The sequence below is a fragment of the Girardinichthys multiradiatus genome, chromosome 17 (genome assembly GCF_021462225.1).
Source record: "Girardinichthys multiradiatus isolate DD_20200921_A chromosome 17, DD_fGirMul_XY1, whole genome shotgun sequence".
In the NCBI taxonomy this organism is placed as follows: Eukaryota; Metazoa; Chordata; class Actinopteri; order Cyprinodontiformes; family Goodeidae; genus Girardinichthys; species Girardinichthys multiradiatus.
Window position 1 is genome coordinate 8,834,301 of NC_061809.1, and position 27,607 is coordinate 8,861,907.

The window sequence follows — 27,607 nt, forward strand, 5'->3', positions numbered from 1 at the left end:
TGGTTAGATTTGGTGTTTCTACACTTTCCAGTATCTCCGGCAACAGAAATTAAGGCAGTTGAGGAGAAGTATTAATTGAATGGTGATTGCAGTGGTTCTAGTGATTGCACTTACACGGGTAAGACATGAAATCTTCCCAGTACTTGCAGGGACAACCAAACTCTGCTAATCAGTCTTGCTCTTGTTTGTCCATTGCTTGTGCATACTGTATGCAAAGGCAGTTGAGCAACGTCAGCAGTCTAAGGCGCTGTGTTCAGGTCGCAGTCTCTCCTGGAGGCGAGGCTTCGAATCCCTCTCCTGACAACTTTGGCAATGTTTAAGTGGCTTCAGGAAGTGAAATGTTGTATTACAGACCTGCAAGTGCTTTAACACATCATTATCCAGCTAAAATATGTTTGGATAGGCATCTCTAAAGGGAGGACAAGAGAGTCACTGGCTCTTCTACGTGTTTCTGTGCTTTCCAGTATCTTTGGCATCAGATGTTAAGGCAAATGAGGAGAAGTATTAACTGAATGGTGATTGTAGTGGTTCTGGTCTTTGTAATTACACAGGTGAGACATGAAATCCTCCCAGTACTTGCAGGGACAACAAACCTCTGTCAATCAGTCTTGCTCTTGTTTGTCCATTGCTTGTGCATACTGTATGCAAAGGCAGTTGAGCAACGTCAGCAGTCTAAGGCGCTGTATTCAGGTCGCAGTCTCTCCTGGAGGCGAGGCTTCGAATCCCTCTCCTGACAACTTTGTCAATGTTTAAGTGGCTTCTGGAAGTGAAATGTTGTATTACAGACCTGCTATGCTTTAACACATCATTATCCAGCTAAAATATGTTTGGATAGGCATCTCTAAAGGGAGGACAAGAAAGTCATCAGCTCTTCCAACAAACTTCGTCATAGAAATTTCAGGGATCTTGGTATTTGTCTTAAATAATTGATGCTGACTGACGCTTATGGTTATACACAGGCTATAGCACGTTGACAATCCCTGACGTTACGACGTTTGCTCTGAAAATGAATGACACGCTTCTCTTTATCCAGGCATTCAGGTCTCAGTCCCCTTTAGAGGCGTTAGTCCATTCCCACTTTGGACAACTTCACTTTATCATTCCAGACATACTATGTGGTTAGATTTGGTGTTTCTACACTTTCCAGTATCTCCGGCATCAGAAGTTAAGGCAGTTGAGGAGAAGTATTAACTGAATGGTGATTGCAGTGGTTCTGGTGTTTGTACTTACACAGGTGAGACATGAAATCCTCCCAGTACTTGCAGGGACACCAAACCAAACCTCTGTCAATCAGTCTTGCTCTTGTTTGTCCATTGCTTGTGCATACTGTATGCAAAGGCAGTTGAGCAACGTCAGCAGTCTAAGGCGCTGTGTTCAGGTCGCAGTCTCCCCTGGAGGCGAGGGTTCGAATCCCTCTCCTGACAACTTTGGCAATGTTTAAGTGGCTTCTGGAAGTGAAATGTTGTATTACAGACCTGCTGTGCTTTAACACATCATTATCCAGCTAAAATATGTTTGGATAGGCATCTCTAAAGGGAGGACAAGAGAGTCACTGGCTCTTCTACGTGTTTCTGTGCTTTCCAGTATCTTTGGCATCAGATGTTAAGGCAAATGAGGAGGAGAAGTATAAACTGAATGGTTATTGCAGTGGTTCTGGTGTTTGTACTTACACAGGTGAGACATGAAATCCTCCCAGTACTTGCAGGGACAACACACCTCTGTCAATCAGTCTTGCTCTTGTTTGTCCATTGCTTGTGCATACTGTATGCAAAGGCAGTTGAGCAACGTCAGCAGTCTAAGGCGCTGTGTTCAGGTCGCAGTCTCTCCTGGTGGCGAGGGTTCGAATCCCTCTCCTGACAACTTTGTCAATGTTTAAGTGGCTTCTGGAAGTGAAATGTTGTATTACAGACCTGCTATGCTTTAACACATCATTATCCAGCTAAAATATGTTTGGATAGGCATCTCTAAAGGGAGGACAAGAAAGTCATCAGCTCTTCCAACAAACTTCGTCATAGAAATTTCAGGGATCTTGGTATTTGTCTTAAATAATTGATGCTGACTGACGCTTATGGTTACACACAGGCTATAGCACGTTGACAATCCCTGACGTTACGACGTTTGCTCTGAAAATGAATGACACGCTTCTCTTTATCCAGGCATTCAGGTCTCAGTCCCCTTTAGAGGCGTTAGTCCATTCCCACTTTGGACAACTTCACTTTATCATTCCAGACATACTATGTGGTTAGATTTGGTGTTTCTACACTTTCCAGTATCTCCGGCATCAGAAGTTAAGGCAGTTGAGGAGGAGGATTAATTGAATGCTTATTGCAGTGGTTCTGGTTTTTTGTACTTACACAGGTAAGACATGAAATCCACCCACTATTTACAAGGACAACAAAACTCTGCTAATTTGTCAATCAGTCTTTCTCTTGTTTGTCCATTCTTTGTGCATACTGTATGCAAAGGCACCATGAAAGCACTTGAGAAACGTCAGGATGGCCGAGCGGTCTAAGGCGCTGTGTTCAGGTCGCAGTCTCCCCTGGAGGCGAGGGTTCGAATCCCTCTCCTGACAACTTTGGCAATGTTTAAGTGGCTTCAGGAAGTGAAATGTTGTATTACAGACCTGCTATGCTTTAACACATCATTATCCAGCTGAAATATGTTTGGATAGGCATCTCTAAAGGGAGGACAAGAGAGTCACTGGCTCTTCTATGTGTTTCTGTGCTTTCCAGTATCTTTGGCATCAGATGTTAAGGCAAATGAGGAGAAGTATTAACTGAATGGTGATTGTAGTGGTTCTGGTCTTTGTAATTACACAGGTAAGACATGAAATCCTCCCAGTACTTGCAGGGACAACAAACCTCTGTCAATCAGTCTTGCTCTTGTTTGTCCATTGCTTGTGCATACTGTATGCAAAGGCAGTTGAGCAACGTCAGCAGTCTAAGGCGCTGTGTTCAGGTCGCAGTCTCTCCTGGTGGCGAGGCTTCGAATCCCTCTCCTGACAAATTTGTCAATGTTTAAGTGGCTTCTGGAAGTGAAATGTTGTATTACAGACCTGCTATGCTTTAACACATCATTATCTAGCTAAAATATGTTTGGATAGGCATCTCTAAAGGGAGGACAAGAGAGTCACTGGCTCTTCTAAGTGTTTCTGTGCTTTCCAGTATCTCTGGCATCAGATGTTAAGGCAAATGAGGAGGAGAAGTATAAACTGAATGGTGATTGCAGTGGTTCTGGTGTTTGTACTTACACAGGTGAGACATGAAATCCTCCCAGTACTTGCAGGGACAACAAACCTCTGTCAATCAGTCTTGCTCTTGTTTGTCCATTGCTTGTGCATACTGTATGCAAAGGCAGTTGAGCAACGTCAGCAGTCTAAGGCGCTGTGTTCAGGTCGCAGTCTCTCCTGGAGGCGAGGCTTCGAATCCCTCTCCTGACAAATTTGTCAATGTTTAAGTGGCTTCTGGAAGTGAAATGTTGTATTACAGACCTGCTATGCTTTAACACATCATTATCCAGCTAAAATATGTTTGGATAGGCATCTCTAAAGGGAGGACAAGAAAGTCATCAGCTCTTCCAACAAACTTCGTCATAGAAATTTCAGGGATCTTGGTATTTGTCTTAAATAATTGATGCTGACTGACGCTTATGGTTACACACAGGCTATAGCACGTTGACAATCCCTGACGTTACGACGTTTGCTCTGGAAATGAATGACACACTTCTCTTTATCCAGGCATTCAGGTCTCAGTCCCCTTTAGAGGCGTTAGTCCATTCCCACTTTGGACAACTTCACTTTATCATTCCAGACATACTATGTGGTTAGATTTGGTGTTTCTACACTTTCCAGTATCTCCGGCATCAGAAGTTAAGGCAGTTGAGGAGAGTATTAACTGAATGGTGATTGCAGTGGTTCTGGTGTTTGTACTTACACAGGTGAGACATGAAATCCTCCCAGTACTTGCAGGGACACCAAACCAAACCTCTGTCAATCAGTCTTGCTCTTGTTTGTCCATTGCTTGTGCATACTGTATGCAAAGGCAGTTGAGCAACGTCAGCAGTCTAAGGCGCTGTGTTCAGGTCGCAGTCTCTCCTGGTGGCGAGGGTTCGAATCCCTCTCCTGACAACTTTGTCAATGTTTAAGTGGCTTCTGGAAGTGAAATGTTGTATTACAGACCTGCTATGCTTTAACACATCATTATCCAGCTAAAATATGTTTGGATAGGCATCTCTAAAGGGAGGACAAGAGAGTCACTGGCTCTTCTACGTGTTTCTGTGCTTTCCAGTATCTTTGGCATCAGATGTTAAGGCATATGAGGAGGAGAAGTATAAACTGAATGGTTATTGCAGTGGTTCTGGTGTTTGTACTTACACAGGTGAGACATGAAATCCTCCCAGTACTTGCAGGGACAACACACCTCTGTCAATCAGTCTTGCTCTTGTTTGTCTATTGCTTGTGCATACTGTATGCAAAGGCAGTTGAGCAACGTCAGCAGTCTAAGGCGCTGTGTTCAGGTCGCAGTCTCTCCTGGTGGCGAGGGTTCGAATCCCTCTCCTGACAACTTTGTCAATGTTTAAGTGGCTTCTGGAAGTGCAATGTTGTATTACAGACCTGCTAGGCTTTAACACATCATTATCCAGCTAAAATATGTTTGGATAGGCATCTCTAAAGGGAGGACAAGAAAGTCATCAGCTCTTCCAACAAACTTCGTCATAGAAATTTCAGGGATCTTGGTATTTGTCTTAAATAATTCATGCTGACTGACGCTTATGGTTACACACAGGCTATAGCACGTTGACAATCCCTGACGTTACGACGTTTGCTCTGAAAATGAATGACACGCTTCTCTTTATCCAGGCATTCAGGTCTCAGTCCCCTTTAGAGGCGTTAGTCCATTCCCACTTTGGACAACTTCACTTTATCATTCCAGACATACTATGTGGTTAGATTTGGTGTTTCTACACTTTCCAGTATCTCCGGCATCAGAAGTTAAGGCAGTTGAGGAGGAGGATTAATTGAATGCTTATTGCAGTGGTTCTGGTTTTTTGTACTTACACAGGTAAGACATGAAATCCACCCACTATTTACAGGGACAACAAAACTCTGCTAATTTGTCAATCAGTCTTTCTCTTGTTTGTCCATTCTTTGTGCATACTGTATGCAAAGGCACCATGAAAGCACTTGAGAAACGTCAGGATGGCCGAGTGGTCTAAGGCGCTGTGTTCAGGTCGCAGTCTCCCCTGGAGGCGAGGGTTCGAATCCCTCTCCTGACAACTTTGGCAATGTTTAAGTTGCTTCAGGAAGTGAAATGTTGTATTACAGACCTGCTATGCTTTAACACATCATTATCCAGCTAAAATATGTTTGGATAGGCATCTCTAAAGGGAGGACAAGAGAGTCACTGGCTCTTCTATGTGTTTCTGTGCTTTCCAGTATCTTTGGCATCAGATGTTAAGGCAAATGAGGAGAAGTATTAACTGAATGGTGATTGTAGTGGTTCTGGTCTTTGTAATTACACAGGTAAGACATGAAATCCTCCCAGTACTTGCAGGGACAACAAACCTCTGTCAATCAGTCTTGCTCTTGTTTGTCCATTGCTTGTGCATACTGTATGCAAAGGCAGTTGAGCAACGTCAGCAGTCTAAGGCGCTGTGTTCAGGTCGCAGTCTCTCCTGGTGGCGAGGGTTCGAATCCCTCTCCTGACAAATTTGTCAATGTTTAAGTGGCTTCTGGAAGTGAAATGTTGTATTACAGACCTGCTATGCTTTAACACATCATTATCCAGCTAAATATGTTTGGATAGGCATCTCTAAAGGGAGGACAAGAGAGTCACTGGCTCTTCTACGTGTTTCTGTGCTTTCCAGTATCTTTGGCATCAGATGTTAAGGCAAATGAGGAGAAGTATTAACTGAATGGTGATTGTAGTGGTTCTGGTCTTTGTAATTACACAGGTAAGACATGAAATCCTCCCAGTACTTGCAGGGACAACAAACCTCTGTCAATCAGTCTTGCTCTTGTTTGTCCATTGCTTGTGCATACTGTATGCAAAGGCAGTTGAGCAACGTCAGCAGTCTAAGGCGCTGTGTTCAGGTCGCAGTCTCTCCTGGTGGCGAGGGTTCGAATCCCTCTCCTGACAACTTTGTCAATGTTTAAGTGGCTTCTGGAAGTGAAATGTTGTATTACAGACCTGCTATGCTTTAACACATCATTATCCAGCTAAAATATGTTTGGATAGGCATCTCTAAAGGGAGGACAAGAGAGTCACTGGCTCTTCTACGTGTTTATGTGCTTTCCAGTATCTTTGGCATCAGATGTTAAGGCAAATGAGGAGAAGTATTAACTGAATGGTGATTGCAGTGGTTCTGGTCTTTGTAATTACACAGGTGAGACATGAAATCCTACCAGTACTTGCAGGGACAACAAACCTCTGTCAATCAGTCTTGCTCTTGTTTGTCCATTGCTTGTGCATACTGTATGCAAAGGCAGTTGAGCAACGTCAGCAGTCTAAGGCGCTGTGTTCAGGTCGCAGTCTCTCCTGGAGGCGAGGGTTCGAATCCCTCTCCTGACAACTTTGGCAATGTTTAAGTGGCTTCAGGAAGTGAAATGTTGTATTACAGACCTGCTATGCTTTAACACATCATTATCCAGCTAAAATATGTTTGGATAGGCATCTCTAAAGGGAGGACAAGAGAGTCACTGGCTCTTCTACGTGTTTCTGTGCTTTCCAGTATCTTTGGCATCAGATGTTAAGGCATATGAGGAGGAGAAGTATAAACTGAATGGTTATTGCAGTGGTTCTGGTGTTTGTACTTACACAGGTGAGACATGAAATCCTACCAGTACTTGCAGGGACAACAAACCTCTGTCAATCAGTCTTGCTCTTGTTTGTCCATTGCTTGTGCATACTGTATGCAAAGGCAGTTGAGCAACGTCAGCAGTCTAAGGCGCTGTGTTCAGGTCGCAGTCTCTCCTGGAGGCGAGGGTTCGAATCCCTCTCCTGACAACTTTGTCAATGTTTAAGTGGCTTCTGGAAGTGAAATGTTGTATTACAGACCTGCTATGCTTTAACACATCATTATCCAGCTAAAATATGTTTGGATAGGCATCTCTAAAGGGAGGACAAGAAAGTCATCAGCTCTTCCAACAAACTTCGTCATAGAAATTTCAGGGATCTTGGTATTTGTCTTAAATAATTCATGCTGACTGACGCTTATGGTTACACACAGGCTATAGCACGTTGACAATCCCTGACGTTACGACGTTTGCTCTGGAAATGAATGACACACTTCTCTTTATCCAGGCATTCAGGTCTCAGTCCCCTTTAGAGGCGTTAGTCCATTCCCACTTTGGACAACTTCACTTTATCATTCCAGACATACTATGTGGTTAGATTTGGTGTTTCTACACTTTCCAGTATCTCCGGCATCAGAAGTTAAGGCAGTTGAGGAGGAGGATTAATTGAATGCTTATTGCAGTGGTTCTGGTTTTTTGTACTTACACAGGTAAGACATGAAATCCACCCACTATTTACAAGGACAACAAAACTCTGCTAATTTGTCAATCAGTCTTTCTCTTGTTTGTCCATTCTTTGTGCATACTGTATGCAAAGGCACCATGAAAGCACTTGAGAAATGTCAGGATGGCCGAGCGGTCTAAGGCGCTGTGTTCAGGTCGCAGTCTCCCCTGGAGGCGAGGGTTCGAATCCCTCTCCTGACAACTTTGGCAATGTTTAAGTGGCTTCAGGAAGTGAAATGTTGTATTACAGACCTGCTATGCTTTAACACATCATTATCCAGCTGAAATATGTTTGGATAGGCATCTCTAAAGGGAGGACAAGAGAGTCACTGGCTCTTCTATGTGTTTCTGTGCTTTCCAGTATCTTTGGCATCAGATGTTAAGGCAAATGAGGAGAAGTATTAACTGAATGGTGATTGTAGTGGTTCTGGTCTTTGTAATTACACAGGTAAGACATGAAATCCTCCCAGTACTTGCAGGGACAACAAACCTCTGTCAATCAGTCTTGCTCTTGTTTGTCCATTGCTTGTGCATACTGTATGCAAAGGCAGTTGAGCAACGTCAGCAGTCTAAGGCGCTGTGTTCAGGTCGCAGTCTCTCCTGGTGGCGAGGGTTCGAATCCCTCTCCTGACAACTTTGTCAATGTTTAAGTGGCTTCTGGAAGTGAAATGTTGTATTACAGACCTGCTATGCTTTAACACATCATTATCCAGCTAAAATATGTTTGGATAGGCATCTCTAAAGGGAGGACAAGAGAGTCACTGGCTCTTCTACGTGTTTCTGTGCTTTCCAGTATCTTTGGCATCAGATGTTAAGGCAAATGAGGAGGAGAAGTATAAACTGAATGGTGATTGCAGTGGTTCTGGTGTTTGTACTTACACAGGTGAGACATGAAATCCTCCCAGTACTTGCAGGGACAACACACCTCTGTCAATCAGTCTTGCTCTTGTTTGTCCATTGCTTGTGCATACTGTATGCAAAGGCAGTTGAGCAACGTCAGCAGTCTAAGGTGCTGTGTTCAGGTCGCAGTCTCTCCTGGAGGCGAGGGTTCGAATCCCTCTCCTGACAACTTTGTCAATGTTTAAGTGGCTTCTGGAAGTGAAATGTTGTATTACAGACCTGCTATGCTTTAACACATCATTATCCAGCTAAAATATGTTTGGATAGGCATCTCTAAAGGGAGGACAAGAGAGTCACTGGCTCTTCTACGTGTTTCTGTGCTTTCCAGTATCTTTGGCATCAGATGTTAAGGCAAATGAGGAGAAGTATTAACTGAATGGTGATTGTAGTGGTTCTGGTCTTTGTAATTACACAGGTAAGACATGAAATCCTCCCAGTACTTGCAGGGACAACAAACCTCTGTCAATCAGTCTTGCTCTTGTTTGTCCATTGCTTGTGCATACTGTATGCAAAGGCAGTTGAGCAACGTCAGCAGTTTAAGGCGCTGTGTTCAGGTCGCAGTCTCTCCTGGTGGCGAGGGTTCGAATCCCTCTCCTGACAACTTTGTCAATGTTTAAGTGGCTTCTGGAAGTGAAATGTTGTATTACAGACCTGCTATGCTTTAACACATCATTATCTAGCTAAAATATGTTTGGATAGGCATCTCTAAAGGGAGGTCAAGAGAGTCACTGGCTCTTCTAAGTGTTTCTGTGCTTTCCAGTATTTCTGGCATCAGATGTTAAGGCAAATGAGGAGGAGAAGTATAAACTGAATGGTGATTGCAGTGGTTCTGGTGTTTGTACTTACACAGGTGAGACATGAAATCCTCCCAGTACTTGCAGGAACAACAAACCTCTGTCAATCAGTCTTGCTCTTGTTTGTCCATTGCTTGTGCATACTGTATGCAAAGGCAGTTGAGCAACGTCAGCAGTCTAAGGCGCTGTGTTCAGGTCGCAGTCTCTCCTGGTGGCGAGGGTTCGAATCCCTCTCCTGACAACTTTGGCAATGTTTAAGTGGCTTCTGGAAGTGAAATGTTGTATTACAGACCTGCTATGCTTTAACACATCATTATCCAGCTAAAATATGTTTGGATAGGCATCTCTAAAGGGAGGACAAGAAAGTCATCAGCTCTTCCAACAAACTTCGTCATAGAAATTTCAGGGATCTTGGTATTTGTCTTAAATAATTGATGCTGACTGACGCTTATGGTTACACACAGGCTATAGCACGTTGACAATCCCTGACGTTACGACGTTTGCTCTGAAAATGAATGACACGCTTCTCTTTATCCAGGCATTCAGGTCTCAGTCCCCTTTAGAGGCGTTAGTCCATTCCCACTTTGGACAACTTCACTTTATCATTCCAGACATACTATGTGGTTAGATTTGGTGTTTCTACACTTTCCAGTATCTCCGGCATCAGAAGTTAAGGCAGTTGAGGAGGAGGATTAATTGAATGCTTATTGCAGTGGTTCTGGTTTTTTGTACTTACACAGGTAAGACATGAAATCCACCCACTATTTACAAGGACAACAAAACTCTGCTAATTTGTCAATCAGTCTTTCTCTTGTTTGTCCATTCTTTGTGCATACTGTATGCAAAGGCACCATGAAAGCACTTGAGAAACGTCAGGATGGCAGAGCGGTCTAAGGCGCTGTGTTCAGGTCGCAGTCTCCCCTGGAGGCGAGGGTTCGAATCCCTCTCCTGACAACTTTGGCAATGTTTAAATGGCTTCAGGAAGTGAAATGTTGTATTACAGACCTGCTATGCTTTAACACATCATTATCCAGCTAAAATATGTTTGGATAGGCATCTCTAAAGGGAGGACAAGAGAGTCACTGGCTCTTCTACGTGTTTCTGTGCTTTCCAGTATCTTTGGCATCAGATGTTAAGGCATATGAGGAGGAGAAGTATAAACTGAATGGTTATTGCAGTGGTTCTGGTGTTTGTACTTACACAGGTGAGACATGAAATCCTCCCAGTACTTGCAGGGACAACACACCTCTGTCAATCAGTCTTGCTCTTGTTTGTCCATTGCTTGTGCATACTGTATGCAAAGGCAGTTGAGCAACGTCAGCAGTCTAAGGCGCTGTGTTCAGGTCGCAGTCTCTCCTGGTGGCGAGGGTTCGAATCCCTCTCCTGACAACTTTGTCAATGTTTAAGTGGCTTCTGGAAGTGAAATGTTGTATTACAGACCTGCTATGCTTTAACACATCATTATCCAGCTAAAATATGTTTGGATAGGCATCTCTAAAGGGAGGACAAGAGAGTCACTGGCTCTTCTACGTGTTTCTGTGCTTTCCAGTATCTTTGGCATCAGATGTTAAGGCATATGAGGAGGAGAAGTATAAACTGAATGGTTATTGCAGTGGTTCTGGTGTTTGTACTTACACAGGTGAGACATGAAATACTCCCAGTACTTGCAGGGACAACAAACCTCTGTCAATCAGTCTTGCTCTTGTTTGTCCATTGCTTGTGCATACTGTATGCAAAGGCAGTTGAGCAACGTCAGCAGTCTAAGACGCTTTGTTCAGGTCGCAGTCTCTCCTGGTGGCGAGGGTTCGAATCCCTCTCCTGACAACTTTGTCAATGTTTAAGTGGCTTCTGGAAGTGAAATGTTGTATTACAGACCTGCTATGCTTTAACACATCATTATCCAGCTAAAATATGTTTGGATAGGCATCTCTAAAGGGAGGACAAGAAAGTCATCAGCTCTTCCAACAAACTTCGTCATAGAAATTTCAGGGATCTTGGTATTTGTCTTAAATAATTGATGCTGACTGACGCTTATGGTTACACACAGGCTATAGCACTTTGACAATCCCTGACGTTACGACGTTTGCTCTGAAAATGAATGATACGCTTCTCTTTATCCAGGCATTCAGGTCTCAGTCCCCTTTAGAGGCGTTAGTCCATTCCCACTTTGGACAACTTCACTTTATCATTCCAGACATACTATGTGGTTAGATTTGGTGTTTCTACACTTTCCAGTATCTCCGGCATCAGAAGTTAAGGCAGTTGAGGAGGAGGATTAATTGAATGCTTATTGCAGTGGTTCTGGTTTTTTGTACTTACACAGGTAAGACATGAAATCCACCCACTATTTACAGGGACAACAAAACTCTGCTAATTTGTCAATCAGTCTTTCTCTTGTTTGTCCATTCTTTGTGCATACTGTATGCAAAGGCACTATGAAAGCACTTGAGAAACGTCAGGATGGCCGAGCGGTCTAAGGCGCTCTGTTCAGGTCGCAGTCTCCCCTGGAGGCGAGGGTTCGAATCCCTCTCCTGACAACTTTGGCAATGTTTAAATGGCTTCAGGAAGTGAAATGTTGTATTACAGACCTGCTATGCTTTAACACATCATTATCCAGCTAAAATATGTTTGGATAGGCATCTCTAAAGGGAGGACAAGAGAGTCACTGGCTCTTCTAAGTGTTTCTGTGCTTTCCAGTATCTCTGGCATCAGATGTTAAGGCAAATGAGGAGGAGAAGTATAAACTGAATGGTGATTGCAGTGGTTCTGGTGTTTGTACTTACACAGGTGAGACATGAAATCCTCCCAGTACTTGCAGGGACAACAAACCTCTGTCAATCAGTCTTGCTCTTGTTTGTCCATTGCTTGTGCATACTGTATGCAAAGGCAGTTGAGCAACGTCAGCAGTCTAAGGCGCTGTGTTCAGGTCGCAGTCTCTCCTGGAGGCGAGGCTTCGAATCCCTCTCCTGACAACTTTGTCAATGTTTAAGTGGCTTCTGGAAGTGAAATGTTGTATTACAGACCTGCTATGCTTTAACACATCATTATCCAGCTAAAATATGTTTGGATAGGCATCTCTAAAGGGAGGACAAGAGAGTGACTGGCTCTTCTAAGTGTTTCTGTAATTTCCAGTATCTCTGGCATCAGATGTTAAGGCAAATCAGGAGGAGAAGTATAAACTGAATGGTGATTGCAGTGGTTCTGGTGTTTGTACTTACACAGGTGAGACATGAAATCCTCCCAGTACTTGCGGGGACAACAAACCTCTGTCAATCAGTCTTGCTCTTGTTTGTCCATTGCTTGTGCATACTGTATGCAAAGGCAGTTGAGCAACGTCAGCAGTTTAAGGCGCTGTGTTCAGGTCGCAGTCTCTCCTGGAGGCGAGGCTTCGAATCCCTCTCCTGACAAATTTGTCAATGTTTAAGTGGCTTCTGGAAGTGAAATGTTGTATTACAGACCTGCTATGCTTTAACACATCATTATCTAGCTAAAATATGTTTGGATAGGCATCTCTAAAGGGAGGACAAGAAAGTCATCAGCTCTTCCAACAAACTTCGTCATAGAAATTTCAGGGATCTTGGTATTTGTCTTAAATAATTCATGCTGACTGACGCTTATGGTTACACACAGGCTATAGCACGTTGACAATCCCTGACGTTACGACGTTTGCTCTGAAAATGAATGACACGCTTCTCTTTATCCAGGCATTCAGGTCTCAGTCCCCTTTAGAGGCGTTAGTCCATTCCCACTTTGGACAACTTCACTTTATCATTCCAGACATACTATGTGGTTAGATTTGGTGTTTCTACACTTTCCAGTATCTCCGGCATCAGAAGTTAAGGCAGTTGAGGAGGAGGATTAATTGAATGCTTATTGCAGTGGTTCTGGTTTTTTGTACTTACACAGGTAAGACATGAAATCCACCCACTATTTACAGGGACAACAAAACTCTGCTAATTTGTCAATCAGTCTTTCTCTTGTTTGTCCATTCTTTGTGCATACTGTATGCAAAGGCACCATGAAAGCACTTGAGAAACGTCAGGATGGCCGAGCGGTCTAAGGCGCTGTGTTCAGGTCGCAGTCTCCCCTGGAGGCGAGGGTTCGAATCCCTCTCCTGACAACTTTGGCAATGTTTAAGTGGCTTCTGGAAGTGAAATGTTGTATTACAGACCTGCTATGCTTTAACACATCATTATCCAGCTAAAATATGTTTGGATAGGCATCTCTAAAGGGAGGACAAGAGAGTCACTGGCTCTTCTACGTGTTTCTGTGCTTTCCAGTATCTCTGGCATCAGATGTTAAGGCAAATCAGGAGAAGTATTAACTGAATGGTGATTGCAGTGGTTCTGGTATTTGTACTTACACAGGTGAGACATGAAATCCTCCCAGTACTTGCAGGGACAACACACCTCTGTCAATCAGTCTTGCTCTTGTTTGTCCATTGCTTGTGCATACTGTATGCAAAGGCAGTTGAGCAGTCTAAGGTGCTGTGTTTGGGTCACAATCTCTCCTGGAGGCGAGGGTTCAAATCCCTCTCCTGACAACTTTGTCAATGTTTAAGTGGCTTCTGGAAGTGACATGTTGTATTACAGACCTGCTATGCTTTAACACATCATTATCCAGCTGAAATATGTTTGGATAGGCATCTCTAAAGGGAGGACAAGAGAGTCACTGGCTCTTCTACGTGTTTCTGTGCTTTCCAGTATCTTTGGCATCAGATGTTAAGGCAAATGAGGAGGAGAAGTATAAACTGAATGGTTATTGCAGTGGTTCTGGTGTTTGTACTTACACAGGTGAGACATGAAATCCTCCCAGTACTTGCAGGGACAACACACCTCTGTCAATCAGTCTTGCTCTTGTTTGTCCATTGCTTGTGCATACTGTATGCAAAGGCAGTTGAGCAACGTCAGCAGTCTAAGGCGCTGTGTTCAGGTCGCAGTCTCTCCTGGTGGCGAGGGTTCGAATCCCTCTCCTGACAACTTTGGCAATGTTTAAGTGGCTTCTGGAAGTGACATGTTGTATTACAGACCTGCTATGCTTTAACACATCATTATCCAGCTAAAATACATTTGGATAGGCATCTCTAAAGGGAGGACAAGAAAGTCATCAGCTCTTCCAACAAACTTCGTCATAGAAATTTCAGGGATCTTGGTATTTGTCTTAAATAATTGATGCTGACTGACGCTTATGGTTACACACAGGCTATAGCACTTTGACAATCCCTGACGTTACGACGTTTGCTCTGAAAATGAATGATACGCTTCTCTTTATCCAGGCATTCAGGTCTCAGTCCCCTTTAGAGGCGTTAGTCCATTCCCACTTTGGACAACTTCACTTTATCATTCCAGACATACTATGTGGTTAGATTTGGTGTTTCTACACTTTCCAGTATCTCCGGCATCAGAAGTTAAGGCAGTTGAGGAGGAGGATTAATTGAATGCTTATTGCAGTGGTTCTGGTTTTTTGTACTTACACAGGTAAGACATGAAATCCACCCACTATTTACAAGGACAACAAAACTCTGCTAATTTGTCAATCAGTCTTTCTCTTGTTTGTCCATTCTTTGTGCATACTGTATGCAAAGGCACCATGAAAGCACTTGAGAAACGTCAGGATGGCCGAGCGGTCTAAGGCGCTGTGTTCAGGTCGCAGTCTCCCCTGGAGGCGAGGGTTCGAATCCCTCTCCTGACAACTTTGGCAATGTTTAAGTGGCTTCTGGAAGTGAAATGTTGTATTACAGACCTGCTATGCTTTAACACATCATTATCCAGCTAAAATATGTTTGGATAGGCATCTCTAAAGGGAGGACAAGAGAGTCACTGGCTCTTCTACGTGTTTCTGTGCTTTCCAGTATCTTTGGCATCAGATGTTAAGGCAAATGAGGAGGAGAAGTATAAACTGAATGGTTATTGCAGTGGTTCTGGTGTTTGTACTTACACAGGTGAGACATGAAATCCTCCCAGTACTTGCAGGGACAACACACCTCTGTCAATCAGTCTTGCTCTTGTTTGTCCATTGCTTGTGCATACTGTATGCAAAGGCAGTTGAGCAACGTCAGCAGTCTAAGGCGCTGTGTTCAGGTCGCAGTCTCTCCTGGTGGCGAGGGTTCGAATCCCTCTCCTGACAACTTTGTCAATGTTTAAGTGGCTTCTGGAAGTGAAATGTTGTATTACAGACCTGCTATGCTTTAACACATCATTATCCAGCTAAAATATGTTTGGATAGGCATCTCTAAAGGGAGGACAAGAGAGTCACTGGCTCTTCTACGTGTTTCTGTGCTTTCCAGTATCTTTGGCATCAGATGTTAAGGCATATGAGGAGGAGAAGTATAAACTGAATGGTTATTGCAGTGGTTCTGGTGTTTGTACTTACACAGGTGAGACATGAAATCCTCCCAGTACTTGCAGGGACAACACACCTCTGTCAATCAGTCTTGCTCTTGTTTGTCCATTGCTTGTGCATACTGTATGCAAAGGCAGTTGAGCAACGTCAGCAGTCTAAGGCGCTGTGTTCAGGTCGCAGTCTCTCCTGGTGGCGAGGGTTCGAATCCCTCTCCTGACAACTTTGTCAATGTTTAAGTGGCTTCTGGAAGTGAAATGTTGTATTACAGACCTGCTATGCTTTAACACATCATTATCCAGCTAAAATATGTTTGGATAGGCATCTCTAAAGGGAGGACAAGAAAGTCATCAGCTCTTCCAACAAACTTCGTCATAGAAATTTCAGGGATCTTGGTATTTGTCTTAAATAATTGATGCTGACTGACGCTTATGGTTACACACAGGCTATAGCACGTTGACAATCCCTGACGTTACGACGTTTGCTCTGAAAATGAATGACACGCTTCTCTTTATCCAGGCATTCAGGTCTCAGTCCCCTTTAGAGGCGTTAGTCCATTCCCACTTTGGACAACTTCACTTTATCATTCCAGACATACTATGTGGTTAGATTTGGTGTTTCTACACTTTCCAGTATCTCCGGCATCAGAAGTTAAGGCAGTTGAGGAGGAGGATTAATTGAATGCTTATTGCAGTGGTTCTGGTTTTTTGTACTTACACAGGTAAGACATGAAATCCTCCCACTATTTACAAGGACAACAAAACTCTGCTAATTTGTCAATCAGTCTTTCTCTTGTTTGTCCATTCTTTGTGCATACTGTATGCAAAGGCACCATGAAAGCACTTGAGAAACGTCAGGATGGCCGAGCGGTCTAAGGCGCTGTGTTCAGGTTGCAGTCTCCCCTGGAGGCGAGGGTTCGAATCCCTCTCCTGACAACTTTGGCAATGTTTAAGTGGCTTCAGGAAGTGAAATGTTGTATTACAGACCTGCTATGCTTTAACACATCATTATCCAGCTGAAATATGTTTGGATAGGCATCTCTAAAGGGAGGACAAGAGAGTCACTGGCTCTTCTATGTGTTTCTGTGCTTTCCAGTATCTTTGGCATCAGATGTTAAGGCAAATGAGGAGAAGTATTAACTGAATGGTGATTGTAGTGGTTCTGGTCTTTGTAATTACACAGGTAAGACATGAAATCCTCCCAGTACTTGCAGGGACAACAAACCTCTGTCAATCAGTCTTGCTCTTGTTTGTCCATTGCTTGTGCATACTGTATGCAAAGGCAGTTGAGCAACGTCAGCAGTCTAAGGCGCTGTGTTCAGGTCGCAGTCTCTCCTGGTGGCGAGGGTTCGAATCCCTCTCCTGACAACTTTGTCAATGTTTAAGTGGCTTCTGGAAGTGAAATGTTGTATTACAGACCTGCTATGCTTTAACACATCATTATCCAGCTAAAATATGTTTGGATAGGCATCTCTAAAGGGAGGACAAGAGAGTCAATGGCTCTTCTACTTGTTTCTGTGCTTTCCAGTATCTTTGGCATCAGATGTTAAGGCAAATGAGGAGAAGTATTAACTGAATGGTGATTGTAGTGGTTCTGGTCTTTGTAATTACACAGGTAAGACATGAAATCCTCCCAGTACTTGCAGGGACAACAAACCTCTGTCAATCAGTCTTGCTCTTGTTTGTCCATTGCTTGTGCATACTGTATGCAAAGGCAGTTGAGCAACGTCAGCAGTCTAAGGCGCTGTGTTCAGGTCGCAGTCTCTCCTGGTGGCGAGGGTTCGAATCCCTCTCCTGACAACTTTGTCAATGTTTAAGTGGCTTCTGGAAGTGCAATGTTGTATTACAGACCTGCTAGGCTTTAACACATCATTATCCAGCTAAAATATGTTTGGATAGGCATCTCTAAAGGGAGGACAAGAGAGTCACTGGCTCTTCTAAGTATTTCTGTGATTTCCAGTATCTCTGGCATCAGATGTTAAGGCAAATGAGGAGAAGTATTAACTGAATGGTGATTGCAGTGGTTCTGGTCTTTGTAATTACACAGGTGAGACATGAAATCCTACCAGTACTTGCAGGGACAACAAACCTCTGTCAATCAGTCTTGCTCTTGTTTGTCCATTGCTTGTGCATACTGTATGCAAAGGCAGTTGAGCAACGTCAGCAGTCTAAGGCGCTGTGTTCAGGTCGCAGTCTCTCCTGGAGGCGAGGGTTCGAATCCCTCTCCTGACAACTTTGTCAATGTTTAAGTGGCTTCTGGAAGTGAAATGTTGTATTACAGACCTGCTATGCTTTAACACATCATTATCCAGCTAAAATATGTTTGGATAGGCATCTCTAAAGGGAGGACAAGAGAGTCACTGGCTCTTCTACGTGTTTCTGTGCTTTCCAGTATCTTTGGCATCAGATGTTAAGGCATATGAGGAGGAGAAGTATAAACTGAATGGTTATTGCAGTGGTTCTGGTGTTTGTACTTACACAGGTGAGACATGAAATCCTCCCAGTACTTGCAGGGACAACACACCTCTGTCAATCAGTCTTGCTCTTGTTTGTCTATTGCTTGTGCATACTGTATGCAAAGGCAGTTGAGCAACGTCAGCAGTCTAAGGCGCTGTGTTCAGGTCGCAGTCTCTCCTGGTGGCGAGGGTTCGAATCCCTCTCCTGACAACTTTGTCAATGTTTAAGTGGCTTCTGGAAGTGAAATGTTGTATTACAGACCTGCTATGCTTTAACACATCATTATCCAGCTAAAATATGTTTGGATAGGCATCTCTAAAGGGAGGACAAGAAAGTCATCAGCTCTTCCAACAAACTTCGTCATAGAAATTTCAGGGATCTTGGTATTTGTCTTAAATAATTGATGCTGACTGACGCTTATGGTTACACATAGGCTATAGCACGTTGACAATCCCTGACGTTACGACGTTTGCTCTGAAAATGAATGACACGCTTCTCTTTATCCAGGCATTCAGGTCTCAGTCCCCTTTAGAGGCGTTAGTCCATTCCCACTTTGGACAACTTCACTTTATCATTCCAGACATACTATGTGGTTAGATTTGGTGTTTCTACACTTTCCAGTATCTCCGGCATCAGAAGTTAAGGCAGTTGAGGAGGAGGATTAATTGAATGCTTATTGCAGTGGTTCTGGTTTTTTGTACTTACACAGGTAAGACATGAAATCCACCCACTATTTACAAGGACAACAAAACTCTGCTAATTTGTCAATCAGTCTTTCTCTTGTTTGTCCATTCTTTGTGCATACTGTATGCAAAGGCACCATGAAAGCACTTGAGAAACGTCAGGATGGCAGAGCGGTCTAAGGCGCTGTGTTCAGGTCGCAGTCTCCCCTGGAGGCGAGGGTTCGAATCCCTCTCCTGACAACTTTGGCAATGTTTAAGTGGCTTCAGGAAGTGAAATGTTGTATTACAGACCTGCTATGCTTTAACACATCATTATCCAGCTAAAATATGTTTGGATAGGCATCTCTAAAGGGAGGACAAGAGAGTCACTGGCTCTTCTATGTGTTTCTGTGCTTTCCAGTATCTTTGGCATCAGATGTTAAGGCAAATGAGGAGGAGAAGTATAAACTGAATGGTTATTGCAGTGGTTCTGGTGTTTGTACTTACACAGGTGAGACATGAAATCCTCCCAGTACTTGCAGGGACCACACACCTCTGTCAATCAGTCTTGCTCTTGTTTGTCCATTGCTTGTGCATACTGTATGCAAAGGCAGTTGAGCAACGTCAGCAGTCTAAGGCGCTGTGTTCAGGTCGCAGTCTCTCCTGGTGGCGAGGGTTCGAATCCCTCTCCTGACAACTTTGTCAATGTTTAAGTGGCTTCTGGAAGTGAAATGTTGTATTACAGACCTGCTATGCTTTAACACATCATTATCCAGCTAAAATATGTTTGGATAGGCATCTCTAAAGGGAGGACAAGAGAGTCACTGGCTCTTCTACGTGTTTCTGTGCTTTCCAGTATCTTTGGCATCAGATGTTAAGGCAAATGAGGAGGAGAAGTATAACTGAATGGTTATTGCAGTGGTTCTGGTGTTTGTACTTACACAGGTGAGACATGAAATCCTCCCAGTACTTGCAGGGACAACACACCTCTGTCAATCAGTCTTGCTCTTGTTTGTCCATTGCTTGTGCATACTGTATGCAAAGGCAGTTGAGCAACGTCAGCAGTCTAAGGTGCTGTGTTCAGGTCGCAGTCTCTCCTGGAGGCGAGGGTTCGAATCCCTCTCCTGACAACGTTGTCAATGTTTAAGTGGCTTCTGGAAGTGAAATGTTGTATTACAGACCTGCTATGCTTTAACACATCATTATCCAGCTAAAATATGTTTGGATAGGCATCTCTAAAGGGAGGACAAGAGAGTCACTGGCTCTTCTACGTGTTTCTGTGCTTTCCAGTATCTTTGGCATCAGATGTTAAGGCAAATGAGGAGGAGAAGTATAAACTGAATGGTTATTGCAGTGGTTCTGGTGTTTGTACTTACACAGGTGAGACATGAAATCCTCCCAGTACTTGCAGGGACAACACACCTCTGTCAATCAGTCTTGCTCTTGTTTGTCCATTGCTTGTGCATACTGTATGCAAAGGCAGTTGAGCAACGTCAGCAGTCTAAGGCGCTGTGTTCAGGTCGCAGTCTCTCCTGGTGGCGAGGGTTCGAATCCCTCTCCTGACAACTTTGGCAATGTTTAAGTGGCTTCTGGAAGTGAAATGTTGTATTACAGACCTGCTATGCTTTAACACATCATTATCCAGCTAAAATATGTTTGGATAGGCATCTCTAAAGGGAGGACAAGAAAGTCATCAGCTCTTCCAACAAACTTCGTCATAGAAATTTCAGGGATCTTGGTATTTGTCTTAAATAATTGATGCTGACTGACGCTTATGGTTACACACAGGCTATAGCACGTTGACAATCCCTGACGTTACGACGTTTGCTCTGAAAATGAATGACACGCTTCTCTTTATCCAGGCATTCAGGTCTCAGTCCCCTTTAGAGGCGTTAGTCCATTCCCACTTTGGACAACTTCACTTTATCATTCCAGACATACTATGTGGTTAGATTTGGTGTTTCTACACTTTCCAGTATCTCCGGCATCAGAAGTTAAGGCAGTTGAGGAGGAGGATTAATTGAATGCTTATTGCAGTGGTTCTGGTTTTTTGTACTTACACAGGTAAGACATGAAATCCACCCACTATTTACAGGGACAACAAAACTCTGCTAATTTGTCAATCAGTCTTTCTCTTGTTTGTCCATTCTTTGTGCATACTGTATGCAAAGGCACCATGAAAGCACTTGAGAAACGTCAGGATGGCCGAGCGGTCTAAGGCGCTGTGTTCAGGTCGCAGTCTCCCCTGGAGGCGAGGGTTCGAATCCCTCTCCTGACAACTTTGGCAATGTTTAAGTGGCTTCAGGAAGTGAAATGTTGTATTACAGACCTGCTATGCTTTAACACATCATTATCCAGCTAAAATATGTTTGGATAGGCATCTCTAAAGGGAGGACAAGAGAGTCACTGGCTCTTCTATGTGTTTCTGTGCTTTCCAGTATCTTTGGCATCAGATGTTAAGGCAAATGAGGAGGAGAAGTATAAACTGAATGGTTATTGCAGTGGTTCTGGTGTTTGTACTTACACAGGTGAGACATGAAATCCTCCCAGTACTTGCAGGGACCACACACCTCTGTCAATCAGTCTTGCTCTTGTTTGTCCATTGCTTGTGCATACTGTATGCAAAGGCAGTTGAGCAACGTCAGCAGTCTAAGGCGCTGTGTTCAGGTCGCAGTCTCTCCTGGTGGCGAGGGTTCGAATCCCTCTCCTGACAACTTTGTCAATGTTTAAGTGGCTTCTGGAAGTGAAATGTTGTATTACAGACCTGCTATGCTTTAACACATCATTATCCAGCTAAAATATGTTTGGATAGGCATCTCTAAAGGGAGGACAAGAGAGTCACTGGCTCTTCTACGTGTTTCTGTGCTTTCCAGTATCTTTGGCATCAGATGTTAAGGCAAATGAGGAGGAGAAGTATAAACTGAATGGTTATTGCAGTGGTTCTGGTGTTTGTACTTACACAGGTGAGACATGAAATCCTCCCAGTACTTGCAGGGACAACACACCTCTGTCAATCAGTCTTGCTCTTGTTTGTCCATTGCTTGTGCATACTGTATGCAAAGGCAGTTGAGCAACGTCAGCAGTCTAAGGTGCTGTGTTCAGGTCGCAGTCTCTCCTGGAGGCGAGGGTTCGAATCCCTCTCCTGACAACTTTGTCAATGTTTAAGTGGCTTCTGGAAGTGAAATGTTGTATTACAGACCTGCTATGCTTTAACACATCATTATCCAGCTAAAATATGTTTGGATAGGCATCTCTAAAGGGAGGACAAGAGAGTCACTGGCTCTTCTACGTGTTTCTGTGCTTTCCAGTATCTTTGGCATCAGATGTTAAGGCAAATGAGGAGAAGTATTAACTGAATGGTGATTGTAGTGGTTCTGGTCTTTGTAATTACACAGGTAAGACATGAAATCCTCCCAGTACTTGCAGGGACAACAAACCTCTGTCAATCAGTCTTGCTCTTGTTTGTCCATTGCTTGTGCATACTGTATGCAAAGGCAGTTGAGCAACGTCAGCAGTCTAAGGCGCTGTGTTCAGGTCGCAGTCTCTCCTGGAGGCGAGGGTTCGAATCCCTCTCCTGACAACTTTGTCAATGTTTAAGTGGCTTCTGGAAGTGAAATGTTGTATTACAGACCTGCTATGCTTTAACACATCATTATCCAGCTAAAATATGTTTGGATAGGCATCTCTAAAGGGAGGACAAGAGAGTCACTGGCTCTTCTACGTGTTTCTGTGCTTTCCAGTATCTTTGGCATCAGATGTTAAGGCAAATGAGGAGGAGAAGTATAAACTGAATGGTGATTGCAGTGGTTCTGGTGTTTGTACTTACACAGGTGAGACATGAAATCCTCCCAGTACTTGCAGGGACAACAAACCTCTGTCAATCAGTCTTGCTCTTGTTTGTCCATTGCTTGTGCATACTGTATGCAAAGGCAGTTGAGCAACGTCAGCAGTCTAAGGCGCTGTGTTCAGGTCGCAGTCTCTCCTGGTGGCGAGGGTTCGAATCCCTCTCCTGACAACTTTGGCAATGTTTAAGTGGCTTCTGGAAGTGAAATGTTGTATTACAGACCTGCTATGCTTTAACACATCATTATCCAGCTAAAATATGTTTGGATAGGCATCTCTAAAGGGAGGACAAGAAAGTCATCAGCTCTTCCAACAAACTTCGTCATAGAAATTTCAGGGATCTTGGTATTTGTCTTAAATAATTGATGCTGACTGACGCTTATGGTTACACACAGGCTATAGCACGTTGACAATCCCTGACGTTACGACGTTTGCTCTGAAAATGAATGATACGCTTCTCTTTATCCAGGCATTCAGGTCTCAGTCCCCTTTAGAGGCGTTAGTCCATTCCCACTTTGGACAACTTCACTTTATCATTCCAGACATACTATGTGGTTAGATTTGGTGTTTCTACACTTTCCAGTATCTCCGGCATCAGAAGTTAAGGCAGTTGAGGAGGAGGATTAATTGAATGCTTATTGCAGTGGTTCTGGTTTTTTGTACTTACACAGGTAAGACATGAAATCCACCCACTATTTACAAGGACAACAAAACTCTGCTAATTTGTCAATCAGTCTTTCTCTTGTTTGTCCATTCTTTGTGCATACTGTATGCAAAGGCACCATGAAAGCACTTGAGAAACGTCAGGATGGCCGAGCGGTCTAAGGCGCTGTGTTCAGGTCGCGGTCTCCCCTGGAGGCGAGGGTTCGAATCCCTCTCCTGACAACTTTGGCAATGTTTAAGTGGCTTCTGGAAGTGAAATGTTGTATTACAGACCTGCTGTGCTTTAACACAAAATTATCCAGCTAAAATATGTTTGGATAGGCATCTCTAAAGGGAGGACAAGAGAGTCACTGGCTCTTCTACGTGTTTCTGTGCTTTCCAGTATCTTTGGCATCAGATGTTAAGGCAATTGAGGAGGAGAAGTATAAACTGAATGGTTATTGCAGTGGTTCTGGTGTTTGTACTTACACAGGTGAGACATGAAATCCTCCCAGTACTTGCAGGGACAACACACCTCTGTCAATCAGTCTTGCTCTTGTTTGTCCATTGCTTGTGCATACTGTATGCAAAGGCAGTTGAGCAACGTCAGCAGTCTAAGGCGCTGTGTTCAGGTCGCAGTCTCTCCTGGTGGCGAGGGTTCGAATCCCTCTCCTGACAACTTTGTCAATGTTTAAGTGGCTTCTGGAAGTGAAATGTTGTATTACAGACCTGCTATGCTTTAACACATCATTATCCAGCTAAAATATGTTTGGATAGGCATCTCTAAAGGGAGGACAAGAAAGTCATCAGCTCTTCCAACAAACTTCGTCATAGAAATTTCAGGGATCTTGGTATTTGTCTTAAATAATTTATGCTGACTGACGCTTATGGTTACACACAGGCTATAGCACGTTGACAATCCCTGACATTACGACGTTTGCTCTGAAAATGAATGACACGCTTCTCTTTATCCAGGCATTCAGGTCTCAGTCCCCTTTAGAGGCGTTAGTCCATTCCCACTTTGGACAACTTCACTTTATCATTCCAGACATACTATGTGGTTAGATTTGGTGTTCCTACACTTTCCAGTATCTCCGGCATCAGAAGTTAAGGCAGTTGAGGAGGAGGATTAATTGAATGCTTATTGCAGTGGTTCTGGTTTTTTGTACTTACACAGGTAAGACATGAAATCCACCCACTATTTACAAGGACAACAAAACTCTGCTAATTTGTCAATCAGTCTTTCTCTTGTTTGTCCATTCTTTGTGCATACTGTATGCAAAGGCACCATGAAAGCACTTGAGAAACGTCAGGATGGCCGAGCGGTCTAAGGCGCTGTGTTCAGGTCGCAGTCTCCCCTGGAGGCGAGGGTTCGAATCCCTCTCCTGACAACTTTGGCAATGTATAAGTGGCTTCAGGAAGTGAAATGTTGTATTACAGACCTGCTATGCTTTAACACATCATTATCCAGCTGAAATATGTTTGGATAGGCATCTCTAAAGGGAGGACAAGAGAGTCACTGGCTCTTCTATGTGTTTCTGTGCTTTCCAGTATCTTTGGCATCAGATGTTAAGGCAAATGAGGAGAAGTATTAACTGAATGGTGATTGTAGTGGTTCTGGTCTTTGTAATTACACAGGTAAGACATGAAATCCTCCCAGTACTTGCAGGGACAACAAACCTCTGTCAATCAGTCTTGCTCTTGTTTGTCCATTGCTTGTGCATACTGTATGCAAAGGCAGTTGAGCAACGTCAGCAGTCTAAGGCGCTGTGTTCAGGTCGCAGTCTCTCCTGGTGGCGAGGGTTCGAATCCCTCTCCTGACAACTTTGTCAATGTTTAAGTGGCTTCTGGAAGTGAAATGTTGTATTACAGACCTGCTATGCTTTAACACATCATTATCCAGCTAAAATATGTTTGGATAGGCATCTCTAAAGGGAGGACAAGAGAGTCACTGGCTCTTCTACGTGTTTCTGTGCTTTCCAGTATCTTTGGCATCAGATGTTAAGGCATATGAGGAGGAGAAGTATAAACTGAATGGTTATTGCAGTGGTTCTGGTGTTTGTACTTACACAGGTGAGACATGAAATCCTCCCAGTACTTGCAGGGACAACACACCTCTGTCAATCAGTCTTGCTCTTGTTTGTCCATTGCTTGTGCATACTGTATGCAAAGGCAGTTGAGCAACGTCAGCAGTCTAAGGCGCTGTGTTCAGGTCGCAGTCTCTCCTGGTGGCGAGGGTTCGAATCCCTCTCCTGACAACTTTGTCAATGTTTAAGTGGCTTCAGGAAGTGAAATGTTGTATTACAGACCTGCTATGCTTTAACACATCATTATCCAGCTAAAATATGTTTGGATAGGCATCTCTAAAGGGAGGACAAGAAAGTCATCAGCTCTTCCAACAAACTTCGTCATAGAAATTTCAGGGATCTTGGTATTTGTCTTAAATAATTGATGCTGACTGACGCTTATGGTTACACACAGGCTATAGCACGTTGACAATCCCTGACGTTACGACGTTTGCTCTGAAAATGAATGACACGCTTCTCTTTATCCAGGCATTCAGGTCTCAGTCCCCTTTAGAGGCGTTAGTCCATTCCCACTTTGGACAACTTCACTTTATCATTCCAGACATACTATGTGGTTAGATTTGGTGTTTCTACACTTTCCAGTATCTCCGGCATCAGAAGTTAAGGCAGTTGAGGAGAAGTATTAACTGAATGGTGATTGCAGTGGTTCTGGTGTTTGTACTTACACAGGTGAGACATGAAATCCTCCCAGTACTTGCAGGGACAACACACCTCTGTCAATCAGTCTTGCTCTTGTTTGTCCATTGCTTGTGCATACTGTATGCAAAGGCAGTTGAGCAACGTCAGCAGTCTAAGGCGCTGTGTTCAGGTCGCAGTCTCTCCTGGTGGCGAGGGTTCGAATCCCTCTCCTGACAACTTTGGCAATGTTTAAGTGGCTTCTGGAAGTGAAATGTTGTATTACAGACCTGCTATGCTTTAACACATCATTATCCAGCTAAAATATGTTTGGATAGGCATCTCTAAAGGGAGGACAAGAAAGTCATCAGCTCTTCCAACAAACTTCGTCATAGAAATTTCAGGGATCTTGGTATTTGTCTTAAATAATTGATGCTGACTGACGCTTATGGTTACACACAGGCTATAGCACGTTGACAATCCCTGACGTTACGACGTTTGCTCTGAAAATGAATGATACGCTTCTCTTTATCCAGGCATTCAGGTCTCAGTCCCCTTTAGAGGCGTTAGTCCATTCCCACTTTGGACAACTTCACTTTATCATTCCAGACATACTATGTGGTTAGATTTGGTGTTTCTACACTTTCCAGTATCTCCGGCATCAGAAGTTAAGGCAGTTGAGGAGGAGGATTAATTGAATGCTTATTGCAGTGGTTCTGGTTTTTTGTACTTACACAGGTAAGACATGAAATCCACCCACTATTTACAAGGACAACAAAACTCTGCTAATTTGTCAATCAGTCTTTCTCTTGTTTGTCCATTCTTTGTGCATACTGTATGCAAAGGCACCATGAAAGCACTTGAGAAACGTCAGGATGGCCTAGCGGTCTAAGGTGCTGTGTTCAGGTTGCAGTCTCCCCTGGAGGCGAGGGTTCGAATCCCTCTCCTGACAACTTTGGCAATGTATAAGTGGCTTCAGGAAGTGAAATGTTGTATTACAGACCTGCTATGCTTTAACACATCATTATCCAGCTAAAATATGTTTGGATAGGCATCTCTAAAGGGAGGACAAGAGAGTCACTGGCTCTTCTACGTGTTTCTGTGCTTTCCAGTATCTTTGGCATCAGATGTTAAGGCAAATGAGGAGGAGAAGTATAAACTGAATGGTTATTGCAGTGGTTCTGGTCTTTGTAATTACACAGGTAAGACATGAAATCCTCTCAGTACTTGCAGGGACAACACACGTCTGTCAATCAGTCTTGCTCTTGTTTGTCCATTGCTTGTGCATACTGTATGCAAAGGCAGTTGAGCAACGTCAGCAGTCTAAGGCGATGTGTTCAGGTCGCAGTCTCTCCTGGAGGCGAGGGTTCGAATCCCTCTCCTGACAACTTTGTCAATGTTTAAGTGGCTTCTGGAAGTGAAATGTTGTATTACAGACCTGCTATGCTTTAACACATCATTATCCAGCTAAAATATGTTTGGATAGGCATCTCTAAAGGGAGGACAAGAGAGTCACTGGCTCTTCTAAGTGTTTCTGTGCTTTCCAGTATCTCTGGCATCAGATGTTAAGGCAAATGAGGAGGAGAAGTATAAACTGAATGGTGATTGCAGTGGTTCTGGTCTTTGTAATTACACAGGTAAGACATGAAATCCTCCCAGTACTTGCAGGGACAACACACCTCTGTCAATCAGTCTTACTCTTGTTTGTCCATTGCTTGTGCATACTGTATGCAAAGGCAGTTGAGCAACGTCA

At 43.6% G+C, this 27,607-nt stretch overlaps 13 non-coding genes across 13 annotated transcripts; all 13 read left to right on the forward strand.

The window, feature by feature from the left end:
• Positions 1 to 2,489: 2,489 nt before the first annotated feature.
• Positions 2,490 to 2,572, forward strand: trnal-cag. Its single transcript has one exon. It is a non-coding gene; the product is annotated as a tRNA-Leu (tRNA).
• Positions 2,573 to 5,191: 2,619 nt separating this feature from the next.
• Positions 5,192 to 5,274, forward strand: trnal-cag. The gene has a single exon. It is a non-coding gene; the product is annotated as a tRNA-Leu (tRNA).
• Positions 5,275 to 7,634: 2,360 nt separating this feature from the next.
• Positions 7,635 to 7,717, forward strand: trnal-cag. Its single transcript has one exon. It is a non-coding gene; the product is annotated as a tRNA-Leu (tRNA).
• A 2,364-nt stretch (positions 7,718 to 10,081) lies between these two features.
• On the forward strand, positions 10,082 to 10,164 carry trnal-cag. The gene has a single exon. It is a non-coding gene; the product is annotated as a tRNA-Leu (tRNA).
• A 1,500-nt stretch (positions 10,165 to 11,664) lies between these two features.
• Positions 11,665 to 11,747, forward strand: trnal-cag. The gene has a single exon. It is a non-coding gene; the product is annotated as a tRNA-Leu (tRNA).
• Positions 11,748 to 13,247: 1,500 nt separating this feature from the next.
• trnal-cag lies at positions 13,248 to 13,330 on the forward strand. Its single transcript has one exon. It is a non-coding gene; the product is annotated as a tRNA-Leu (tRNA).
• Positions 13,331 to 14,818: 1,488 nt separating this feature from the next.
• trnal-cag lies at positions 14,819 to 14,901 on the forward strand. The gene has a single exon. It is a non-coding gene; the product is annotated as a tRNA-Leu (tRNA).
• A 1,500-nt stretch (positions 14,902 to 16,401) lies between these two features.
• On the forward strand, positions 16,402 to 16,484 carry trnal-cag. Its single transcript has one exon. It is a non-coding gene; the product is annotated as a tRNA-Leu (tRNA).
• A 2,361-nt stretch (positions 16,485 to 18,845) lies between these two features.
• trnal-cag lies at positions 18,846 to 18,928 on the forward strand. Its single transcript has one exon. It is a non-coding gene; the product is annotated as a tRNA-Leu (tRNA).
• A 1,934-nt stretch (positions 18,929 to 20,862) lies between these two features.
• On the forward strand, positions 20,863 to 20,945 carry trnal-cag. Its single transcript has one exon. It is a non-coding gene; the product is annotated as a tRNA-Leu (tRNA).
• Positions 20,946 to 23,312: 2,367 nt separating this feature from the next.
• trnal-cag lies at positions 23,313 to 23,395 on the forward strand. Its single transcript has one exon. It is a non-coding gene; the product is annotated as a tRNA-Leu (tRNA).
• A 1,065-nt stretch (positions 23,396 to 24,460) lies between these two features.
• trnal-cag lies at positions 24,461 to 24,543 on the forward strand. The gene has a single exon. It is a non-coding gene; the product is annotated as a tRNA-Leu (tRNA).
• Positions 24,544 to 26,723: 2,180 nt separating this feature from the next.
• On the forward strand, positions 26,724 to 26,806 carry trnal-cag. Its single transcript has one exon. It is a non-coding gene; the product is annotated as a tRNA-Leu (tRNA).
• Positions 26,807 to 27,607: the final 801 nt, after the last annotated feature.